The sequence below is a fragment of the Colias eurytheme genome, chromosome 10, assembly GCF_061535395.1.
Source record: "Colias eurytheme isolate Ceu_HAF_F1 chromosome 10, ilColEury1 Martin Lab GWU primary, whole genome shotgun sequence".
NCBI lineage: Eukaryota > Metazoa > Arthropoda > Insecta > Lepidoptera > Pieridae > Colias > Colias eurytheme.
Window position 1 is genome coordinate 2,793,486 of NC_142989.1, and position 12,353 is coordinate 2,805,838.

Consider the following 12,353-nt stretch of genomic DNA (forward strand, 5'->3'; position numbering starts at 1 on the left):
GGCACGTCAAATAATCTTTCCATACATGTATCATACTTTTATCCCCACTCACCCGGTGCCGTCACGTCTCAGTTCAGTCAGCGTCGTGCTACCGTCAATTGCTACATGTTCTCTAGCGTGACACACGTCTAATCACTGACTAACCTGATGTATGTGTTCAATGATTCAGTCAAACCGGCGACGTGACTGACGGACAACATGACGGTGACTGGTGTTTGTGGATACGTACACAAACCGTCACCGATCAGTCATCGGTGACTTGACGGTGACTGATGTGTGTGAGTGCACCCTTAGGTGTATTTTGTTTTAGTGATCCACTATTCTATTATTTATATATATGTGTATTTGGTACATATTAACTTTATAATTAGAAGCATAATCATTTTAATACAGTTCGCAGTAGGTAAACAAGAACTATAATATACGATAATCTCAAACAAAATAATTGCATGAAACTAAACGCACATCATTAAAATGTCAAGACATATTTATAGTGCAGTCCTCCTTACGCGCTGCAAATTATGTGTTTTCTATTGCTGTCATTTTGGTACAACATGTTCTGAGCCGAGTTCTGAGAGAGCGCTACTACTTAATATATTCTAAGCGGTTCAGTGGACGAACGGCAGTTAATGTATGTATCGACACTTCAGCGCTGTCCTCTTTGTTGTTGGGAGTGTAAACGGTGCAATTTTCCATACAAACAACCGGTATAATCTATGTGATAGAATTAAAAATTGGCCAAAAATATTTTGTTTTATCAAACTATGATAGATATATTGTTTTTTTAGGATTAACAGTGTATTTGTATTTACTTCTTCAGATTTTCCTTGTTTTTTATTTTGCCACATACGAAGTGAACCAGTCGCCGGTTAAAGACATCTCATAATTTATTTTACTCTTATCTCTTTGTTTGCTTTTTATACGACCTTATGTTAAAAGATCAATGATTATACTCAATATAATTGGCAATTATTAATATTTCTAAACTTCTATCGATGGAAATATTAGGGATACCTATGTTTTAAATATAAAAATTAAATGTACCATTATCAATTATTATAACAAGTAATACATTTAACTTAGTACCTTAATACAATAAATCTACAACTAAAAGTTACAGCAATGATATACATTACTATCCGTAAAGCGGCAAACTTGACAATATAACTTGGCGGCGTTGATATGATGTTTGAGTACGTAACTATGAATACGGGTGTTGGAACTGGGCTACCTCGAGATGTGTATGTAAATTCAAATAAGCATATAAGCCGCTCGTATCATCTGTCTGTAGCGAATGGTAAAGTTTCAAACTTTTTGTAAGTGCTGTGAATAAAACTGTGTTTTACAAGAGTACTTATCTGAGTTTCAAACCAATATGCTATGCGAATACGTAACTCTACAAAGTTGGAATTTGTTATGTATGACTTTTTCATAAAATAAATAGTATGTTTAAAAAATCATGTAAAATGAATTGTCAGTGTGTAGGAAAAAATGTTTTCCCTATACATTATTCGCTAATTAAAAATTCTCATTCAAACAAGCAACTATTTGAATAAAAGCTCCGCAATTTTATTAATAAACACGGTTACTTTCTACAATGATGTAAATGCAATTAAGCATTCCCTTTGACTGTAAAAGTATAGACATCTAAAAAGAGCTACTTGAAGAGCGGATATTAAAAAGCAGACGAGGCAAATACTTACCTACTTGACAGATGTAAATGAGACCGGCCGGCTTCAGTTTTCACGACTTTTACAATCCGGAATACCTTTTATACACCCACAGTATTTAGTTAATATAATTCCACAATGTCCAAAATAGTCGCCAATATTTATGCACAAAATAAAACTTTTATAATTAAACAGTAAGCGAACTGTCCAGAAACTTTAAAATAAATTTAAAAAGGTAAGAGGGTACAGGGAGGATTTTTGTTAATTAGTGAAGTGGATGGGAACGAAATTTCCACGTCGGGGACGCGGTTAGCTCAAGTTAGTACCGGTAAGCTTGGAGCGATCGTACGTCACGGACAGGAGAGGTTCGGACACACGACCGAGGGAACCGAGTCGACGTGAGTGACGCTGTGCCGGTGCCTCCCGCCCGCCTAACGTCGCGCGGTTCCACGAGCAAAAAGGATGCAGCGAGCGAACCCTCGGACCAGCAAATATCGTCGCTCGGATGTTCTCGCCAGAGTCTCAAGTGCTCTTCACTGTTGGCAGCGCTCATTCGGAGAGGGAGGGCTCACTATGCTTCAGTTTACAAACGGCCTATTTCAATCGGCTTGCGTTAAAATAAAGTGAAACTTATTGTCATGTAAATTAGGTATGTTTTTGCTTTACCGTCAATGGGATGCACACCTGACGTTCGACGTCACATCGAGGAACATATGCCCCTGTTGGCTAGGTGTAGCAAATACCATAACGAATACTTTGGCTGAACACGCGCCATATTATGCAACATTACGATCTTGTAGCGTGCAGTTTCAAATTTTTCTTCTTTCAAACATGTGGGTGCTTCGCAGGTCTCGGTTTCATGGATTATTTAATATTTTAATGGTTAGGGAGCCAGGTGCAAATTTGGTTAACTATTTCCTCTCAAGAGATAATTCGTCAGACGCATGAGAGTATAGTATTATAAAGCCTCGTGAACGTCAGCTGGCGCTCGGTTGAGGGGGTGAGCGGTTGTAGCCTCCCACGCACATAGGAAAAAAAATACATTCATTCATTCATTTCCTCTCAGCTAAAAATTTGTCAAATTGTAGCTAACCCAATATCTCAACGAAAAAAAATAGTCAGCTGGTTACAACATGGTGTATTATACGTCAGCTGGTGTCTCGAACATGAAAGTTAAATTTAAAGGAAAAATTATTTTCCGTTATTTCCTCTCAAACAAAAATTTACCTGATGATAGCTTATATGTAACTGTGGATAAATATATATGTCAGCTGGCTGTATCTTGGTGGAAAAACCGTCAGCTGATACGGGAGGCTACAACCGCTCTTCCCCCCAACCGAGCTCCAGCTGACGTTCACGAGGCTTCATAATACTATACTTTGATGCATTTTACTAATTACCGCTTGAGAGGAACTTGGTCATAAAATCTGCTGCTGGCTCCCGGACCATAATATGTATAAAATGTATTTTAAAATGCTGCTTTTGCTTAATTTTTATTAAAAGCATAATAAAGTGTATAGAATATAATTTAGTATCTAACAATCGAAGAAGTAATATCTGATGAATTGCAGAAACGTAAACAACCAATTATTATTAGAATATGTAGTAAAGCGAGCATTGCCAAATATTTGTGGCGATAATTAACTTACGTTTATCTTTGACTTCCATGAGTATAGTTCTGTAATACTTAACAATGGTTTTATATTCATTATTACTTAAATGCCTGTTTATGTCCTGATAAAATGAAGTGAAATTTGATATTCGTTTTGGTAAGAAAATTTACAGGTTCATAATATAATTTTAACGATAATTTAATTAATTTAATTTTTTCATGATATTTTTAACCACAATAACATCCCTAAAAATAGTCAGATCAGTTGATTTTCGTGAGATTTTTTACACCACCATAAACGAAATGTTATTTTTTTTATAAAAACGTGATAATATAACCTTTCCTTCTTCAAGTAGAATATACAAATAGTACCGTAGTACTTTAATAAATATTAAATGAGAATACATTTGCATTCAAGACCACGAAAACATATCACAACAAAGGTATCTGGATTCAAAAGTAATTAAAGGACCAAGGGCATTTAGTCCAGTCTACGAACCGTGTTCAAAGCTTTAAGTGTTTAATTTATTTCATACAGCGATGTCGAAATCGAGCGCGAACATGCTGTTTTAATACATTTTAAAACTGTGGTCAAATATAATGTTCGTTCCCAGTTTCAAATGCAATATTGCACACGGAAGGTTGGATTTTTACGTTTTTCTCATGTAAGTTAGGAAAATATTCTATAGTTCGTTAGTGGAACGAAATGTTTTTAGAATATGTTATAAGTAAATTTATATTAATTGAAATGGCTTTTTAATAATAAATATGATATAAATTTCTTAGATTTGAAATTAAATAGGTAGATACAGTAATCAACGTAAAATTGCAATTGTTCCTGTCCTGATAATATTAAAGGTAGAGTGGATGTGCTGTAAAAATGTTTATTGCTCGTTTACGTAAAAGTTATTGAACAGTTTAGCTGAAATGGTGGATATATTATGTACTAATAGATTAGGTCTTAGAATAAAAATATGTTAACTCAGTTCACGTTATAACTTATCAATTTATTTATCAGACAAAATTTTATGTTCTGAAGTCATAATATTATTATATTTCAAATATAAATTATATATCGGTATATTCCTCCATAGATGTGTCCATACCAGCTAATGATACAAAGTCTAAAATTTGTAGCGTATCATTTTAGTCGCTTATTTTAAAATGTACAAACAGCTTTTGGAAATAACTGAGCATGGCTTAATGCAATTTTAAATAAAACCTAACAACTTTTTAAATGTGAGTTTGGATTTGAGCTTTTGTGAATATAGCTAGTATGTGTTTCAGTTAACCTGTGCCTGAAAGTTTCTCTTCATTTTGTGGGACCCCACAGAGTTAGCCTCGCGAAGCAATAGCTAATTTTTTTTTGATAATACAAACATGACGTTTACCAGTACAGTCAAGTAAAAGAAAATGCACAGCTTTCTACAGATAAACAAAACTCCTCCACCGTTCACAAGTCACAGCTCTAGATTTATCGTTGTTCTAATACATCTCGTGATGTAGTGAATAAATAACTTAGATAGACAAACACACATTTGGTATGACATCTATTTAGCTAAATGTCTTCAAAGTAATATTTCTTACTCATATGACCACGTCTCTACAAACAAATGAACAAAGCTTTTGCCATATATTTGGATTTAATGCAAGACTGCATTTCGTTCACCTCGCTTTGAATATACACCGTATTTATAGACGACGCTAGAAAGCTTTATATTTTTAGTAAATTGTTTAAGTTTTCACCGTTTTATATAATAATTTACTTTTAAACACAAATACATTTTGTAGTAGAATTCTATTAAAAAATAACTTAATTGGTCTCTAGAAAACAACTTGAGATTTATTTATTTTATTTATTTATTTATTTATCATTACATCAATTACCTTTACAGGCTTAACCTAATGCGGTATTGACTTACACTAAACTTTTACACAAAACTAAACTAAAAATAAAAACAATACAAACTTACTATCTATGAACTAAATTAAAACAACAATACAATTAATAGCTAATAATATACATAAGAACCTTTGCTAATTCACCCAACGGACACGTAAAAATATCCACTTTGCTATGGAGGTCATTGAGAATACGTAGTGCTCGCACGAGAGGAGACTTCGCGAGCAGCATGGTTCGCGCCTGAGGGACGTAGAGTAACGGCGGCCTGTGACGCTTCTCAGTGTACATGTCCGGCACACATAAAGAGAGGGATTGCAGCACTCCAGGGTTATGTGCAAATCCCCGCAATAACTTGATTAAATACAGCGCAATGGAAAATTCACGTCGCACTCTTAGTTCATTATACCCTACCATACCCAGTATGAATAAGGTAGGATACATTAATGGGTAAAAGGGGTATACCCCGTAAAGTTTAAAATAAAGGTGCCTAACAAATTTATTTTGGACCCGCTCTAACATCACATTATATTTTTCTTCATGTGAAGACCAAATAATGGAGTTGTGCTCCAAGTGGCTGCGTATTAACGCGTTGTATAGCACTTTTACAGTTGCTACATTTGTAAAGTCCCTTACGTGCCGCAGTAGAAACCCAAGATTTTTGTAAGCCTTTTTACAAATATTTGTGATGTGCTCACGAAACATCAGATCCGGTGTGAAGTAGACTCCTAAATCGCGCACCTTATTCACCCGTTGAATAGGTACGGATCCTAGCGAGTAGTTGTAGTGTATACTCTTATTTGCGCGAGTGAAACTGACTACGGAGCATTTAGCTATATTGAAATGTAGCTTGTTTTGCTGACTCCAGCTGAAGATATTTAGCAAATCACTTTGTAAACGCTCACAGTCCGTCTCCTCGTTTATTCGGAGAAAAACTTTCAAGTCGTCGGCAAAAAGAAGGCACTGACTGTACTCCAGAACATCCGGTAAGTCGTTAATCATTAGAACGAACTCCAGAGGACCGAGATTGCTGCCTTGACTTACGCCAGACCTTGTAAAGAAGGGCTCGGACTGACTTCTATTAAAAGAGACATACTGCTGCCGGTCCTGCATATACGATGCCCAGAATTGCAAGAGCTTCGGTGTGCATCCTACTTCCGCCAACTTTCTCAATAAGACATCATTGTCGACGGTGTCAAATGCTTTTTGGAAGTCCAGGTATACTACGTCTACCTGTACTCCTGCATCCACCGCCGGAACTAAGTTCGCCATAAGATTGAGTAAGTTAGTGGAAGTACTACGCGCGGGCCGAAATCCATGTTGTGCATCGCACAGCTGCCCCGATACCTGCTCGTACACCCTGTGCTGTATAGCGGCCTCAAAAACCTTTGCAGGCGTTGATAGTACTGCAACAGGTCTGTAATCTTGTACGCTGGTACACAATTTAGCCTTGGGCACGGGTATCACTCGCGTAGTTTTCCATAGTGTTGGAAATGTATTTACATTCAAACACGTATTGAAAATATGCAACAGTGGCTCAGCCAGCACTCGAGCACAATCTTTAAAAATAAAGGCTGGTATACCATCCGGGCCGGCTGAACGTTTTGGCTTCAACCGTGTTAGCGCCTTCCTCACGTCGGCAATGCTAAGAGCATCTAGACTTATGCGCGCGCTGCTGGCTCCGCACTGACTCGCTACCTGGGTGTCAAGAACTGGTGGCTCTTTGTTATAAACCTTTTTAAAGAAGGCTGCGAATTCTTGAGCACACTCTTTATCCGTTAGAGGTATACCTTCTTTCATAATAACATTAGCCCTATTTGATGAACCACGTCTCGACTTTATATATTGCCAAAATTGCTTGGGGTCCTTAAAAAATTGATTTTGAATTTTATTTACATGTGCTTTATAAGCATCATTAATACTATTTTTTACTATTTTCCTATACAGTGAAAATTCTCTATAATCACAGTCTAACTTTGTTTTTTTATAATTTTTATGTAGTAAAGATTTTGTTTTAATATTTTTTATTAAGTCTACAGTGTACCAATCTGGATAATGATATTTTAAGTTGATGCTCTTTTCTGTTTTTTTGGGAACACATTCCTCTAGTATACTGTTAATTGTAAGATAGAAATAATTTAGAATATCCTCCATATCGTGCATTTTATACAGTGCGTCCCAATTTACTGACATTAGCTTTGAGTATAACGTGTTATAGTCAGCTTTATAAAAGTTCCATCTCGGCCGCAAATCATGAGCTCTCGAATCCGTCGGGTGGCGGCCGGCGGCGGGCGCAACGGGCGCTACGGGGGCGAGGCTCACGCGCACCGCGAGCGGTGGGTGATACGCGTCCACCGGCACGAGCGTCTCGTCCGCCGCCGATACACACACCGGCGGCTTTGTTCCCGCGTCGAAACCCGTACACAGCACCAAGTCTAACTGACGGCCTAAGCTATTCGGAACGTTATTACATTGGGTGAATTCGCAAAAGTGTATAAAATATTCAAAATAATTTTTAACATTCACTGAGCACGAAAACATATTAAAATCTCCAATAATTATTACTTTCCTATACTTAGTACAAAATTCTTCCAGTATTCTAAATAAAAGTAAATAGTCCCGGTCCGGACTGTTAGGCGGAATGTATACTACACAACACAAACACAAATAATTATTATTTATAAAAATGTTTGCACAAGCCACTTCAAACTTACAAGAGTCTATAGACACGAACGGTATACATACTTGTCGCAGCTCGTACCGCGGCGCGGCCACAAGGAGCGCGCCGCCCTGCTTGCGCCCATCAGCCCTGTCGCAGCGCACTATGTGGTATCCCGCCGGTACAAGTTCCAAGTCGTGTATGGAATCAGTGCAGCCAGATTCGGTGATCGCGAACAAATCGGCATTCATCAAACCTAGGTTATTTCTAAATTCCGTTACCTTTGTTCGAAGACCCCTTGCGTTTTGATAGTATAAGTTAATAGTTCTATTTAGTGGCACCTTTTTTTGTTGATTTTCGAAACCAAGTCCACTCACTAAATTGTGCATTCATTGGCCAAATTTCCGGCTGGTTTAATTTGTTATACAGTGACTCTGGTAGACCAATTATGAACGATGCGTAGTCGCGTTGGGATTTATGAATGATTTTTTCAGTTTTAATACCAGCATCGGAACCACATATACTTTCCACGTAAGTAGTTACGGCTTCTAGTGTTGTTTCAGGTTGCAATCTCCAAACATGTAAGTATTTCTTTCGCTCCATACCTTTTAATGCTAAACATTCCGCATTTTTCCCCACTCGTACGTTACTCAGTTGCTTCAGATTAGATTTATGTTTTTTTGGTACGGTCTTCCAGTCGTCTTTCTTGCTATGCTCCTCATTTCTGGGGCTTTCATGGTCTGGTATTGAACCCTGGGTTACATCTGTAACTGTGCTTAAATAATATAAACGGGATCCTTCAGGCTTCACCCAAATAGAACTTCTTAGTATCGACGTTTGGAAATAGGACTCGATTCTATCCTTTCGTACCTGAGACATCAATATATCCGTAGACATGGGAATATAATATGGATACACAATGTCCATATCGTATCGTACATAATATCGTGCATATAATTCGGGAGAAGCTTAGATTTATTTCTTAAGATAGAAATTTCACAATCATGTTTCTTGCGAATCTCCGAAAATTCTATTATTTAAAAAGGCATTACATAGTTTTTTATATAATTAACTCAATTTATTCATCCAGAGTAAACGAAAATAAATACATAATTGAAAATTTATGAAAAAAAAAACTTGGAACATAATGTAGGGATACTATAATAATATACTATCTGTATTCCTATTTTATAATATTGAAAATAAGTAAATCCAAATTCATGTAGAGCATAATAATAACATAAAACCGAAATATTTTTCCGTATTTTCGTTTATATCAATAACGACATCAATTTAGTTTTCATTAAAAATATGCGAAAAGTTGAATCGAGGGCTAGAATTCAATGATTTTTCGAAGCTGAAAATATTTACGTCGTTAAATTGTTCCGCGCATATTAAAAGTTTAAATCCTTTATTTCGTTTTAGGATTTAAAAAAAGAGAGTATGTGCACAAGGATCAGAAGTGGAACTTCTTTGGCAAGATTCAAAGATACCAAAATTGTCGCCTTACTCCATTACGTGACGGTATTGCCATGATCTTCACTTCAATAAATCTTTAAAATTAATAACTATAGTTGCTCAATTAAAATTGTCATAAATTGTATGAGGTATTAATAGAAATTAATCACCTGAAATTGCCTGAAATGAATATTATAGATAACTGGTATATTTTGTTATCTGTAATACAGATCGTATCAACAACAGACAATTGCTATGTGCCAAATAAATTTTCAATCCATCAAGAGATAGCTATAATGTCTGTATTAAAGGGTAGGTTAGTTATTATCATGCCGTACGGGTTGTAGTACCCGATATTGTATAAAGATTTGATGTTTCGACATTGCATATTTGTGCGTGTGTGTGTTAATATGAAAAGTGTATCTATGTGTGTGTTTATTTATAAATGTGTACTTTTTATAAAAGCTTACATGTAGCTTTCACAGTATATAATATTACTAGATTTCCGCCCGCGGCTTCGCCCGCGTTTTCAAAGGAAAACCCGCATAGTTCCCGTTCCCGTGGGATTTCAAGGATAAAAACTATCCTATGTTAACACATCCAAGTTACCCTCAATATGTGTGCTAAATTTCATTGTAATCGATTCAGTAGAATTTGCGTGAAAGACTAACAAACACACACACACATTCTCACAAACTTTCACATTTATAATATTAGTAGGATACTAGATGTATTTATAGTACCTATACTAACCATGATTATTTTATAACATGCACAATGTAAACTGTGTAACAATGTAAACTAACATAGTAATTAAGAAGTAATACTTACAAGTGGACCTCTGATGTTCTATTAATAAATAAAAAAAGACGTGTGGCACTCGGGGACTGCCGCGGTAAAGCTATTGCATGCTATGCCTTCAAGCCACACCTCCGCGCCCGTCAGAGTGGGGAGCGTGAGGTTTTTCGTTACGGAATTTCTGGATTCGGTCTCCGCGCTCAAGGCCCGCGATAGAAGCTATGCAATAGCTTAATTATTATTATTAATGTTCATGAATGTAATAAACTTTTCAACAAATTACCAAGTGATTAGTCGATGATATAGAAACAATAGATAATAGATATCGATTATAGTCATGGAACTATAGTCATACTGGAACCCAAACTCCTAAGAATAAATAAAAAACTGATAGAATGACCGCAAGTAACCCCTGTTTACCCCATAGGGTAGCCAGCGTGATTGTAAATTTTTCCCCTATTGACGTGCATTAAAAAATCGACTGTCAGTAATAATAGTCTATATGACATAAATCATTAATAAAATCCGCTAAAAAAATGAAATTTAAACGAGATTCATGCAGGTTTGCTTTTCCATTGAAATAACAAAGGTTTACAACTTTTAAAATGGACTGCTTATCGAACACGCTCATAATTTTTTTCCCATATTTTGAATTATGTTATGAAAATCGTTGCGCGGCAGCCCCAATTCTAGGTGTCAAATAATGTTTACTGCAAAATGGCGGATGTTTATGTTCATTTCGTGAGTTTGTTCTTGTATTTTGGAATTATTCTGAGCCAAAATTAATAGAAATGGTTGTAAATATATTGTGCGCGGTTGCAAAAGTGAATGGCATCCAGGATGTGATATTATATTTCATTCGTAAGTACAAAAAACCATGCATAAACTACGCTTCATGTAAAATTGTAGTTTAGTAATATTTCTACTTTAATTGTTGTTAAATCTGGAATAATAGATCGAAGTTGTGATTATAATGTTAATTTTGATTAGGTTTTTTCCATTTAACATCGTTATTTGCTTATTATTAAATGTTTCATGATTGTAATAAATATTAGACTAGGGTGTCCATACTTTATAAAATTGTGTACATATATTTCGGTATGGTATTTTATATGAGGAGAAGTCTTTCTCCACTTGAGTTAGTTCAATTGGCGTGAAAGTTAATGGTATAAAAACGTTGTTTACTACTTTTATATAATGATATATTGTAAAATCAAAAACTCAAAGTACATACATATATGGTACCTACTGAAATAGAAGCACAAGACAACAGCACAAATTTTGTGTTATCTGTATCTAAATGACATTTTTTTTTTTATATTTTGCAAATAATCTTCTTTTCTCTTTACAGGTTTCCGTCCAATCTAGCGGAACGTAATACATGGCTAAATATAGTAGAATTAAAAATATCCTGTTTTGAAAAAGTGAAGATATGCAACATTCATTTTAAACCCGCACTTGGCCAGTGTGGTGGATGTGGCTGTAACCTCATAGGAGGCCATGTCCCAGCAGTGGGAACGTAATATATACGTTACGGGAAATAAAATGTATGGGAGGGTTTAAAGTTACATTTTTAGATATTTCTTGTTATATTTAAAAAAAGTTATTATTGTTATTTTACTCATTAGGTAAAGTATCATATCAGTATCATATCGATATCAGTTTAAAGTTTTTTGATACCTGCAATAGTTACGGAATAATCACCTGTGCACACTTAACGATTACACCCTGAATATATTATATTTTGTTTTTTATTGTATGATAGGGAAGCGCTAGACCACGATCTCATATTTCAAGTACTCTTAAAACTATTTAAATACTTAAGGGTATGGAATGATAAAAATATTTTCAGTGAACCGATTTCGTTACTTTTTATTGTTATTATCTTATAATTTGCAAATTTGTAAAGGCAGTTGGCATTGTAATGATAAATAAATATTATAAAAACACATTGATATTTTACTTCATTAATTCCTCAAATGACTGGACGTAACGCCAAATTATACAGCAAAATGTTGTCATAATTTATAGCGGTCCTGTGTTCTGAAGATGCAAGACGGAAGACGCAAACATGAAAAAACGCTGAAAGGAACATTACAATTTTCCAATGTTAAATACTTGAACATCTATTTTTTATCTATTTGCAAAAATTCTACAGTAACTATATTAGAATAATAAATGCAATTACGTAATTTATTTCCGCCGTAAATCATCAACCATCAATCAATCAATAAATATAAAACTCTCCCGTTACTT

The 12,353-nt window shown here is 35.4% G+C and overlaps 1 protein-coding gene and 1 long non-coding RNA gene across 13 annotated transcripts in view; one reads left to right on the plus strand and one right to left on the minus strand.

Moving 5' to 3' along the window:
- Positions 1–2,191, minus strand: part of mub (poly(rC)-binding protein mub) — a 160,309-nt gene extending 158,118 nt beyond the window's left edge. For 6 of the 12 annotated variants that reach the window (XM_090106489.1, XM_090106488.1, XM_090106486.1 and 3 more), the window contains exon 1: positions 1,704–2,190. The gene's annotated coding sequence lies outside the window, so the exon portion shown is untranslated. Of the gene's footprint in view, positions 1–1,703 lie in introns of all 12 variants that reach the window. The other 6 variants (XM_090106479.1, XM_090106481.1, XM_090106480.1 and 3 more) reach the window with 2 other exon arrangements.
- An 8,255-nt stretch (positions 2,192–10,446) lies between these two features.
- LOC149905055 (uncharacterized) lies at positions 10,447–12,046 on the plus strand. Its single transcript, XR_016457165.1, has 2 exons — positions 10,447–10,958; positions 11,449–12,046. It is a non-coding gene; the product is annotated as an uncharacterized LOC149905055 (long non-coding RNA).
- Positions 12,047–12,353: the final 307 nt, after the last annotated feature.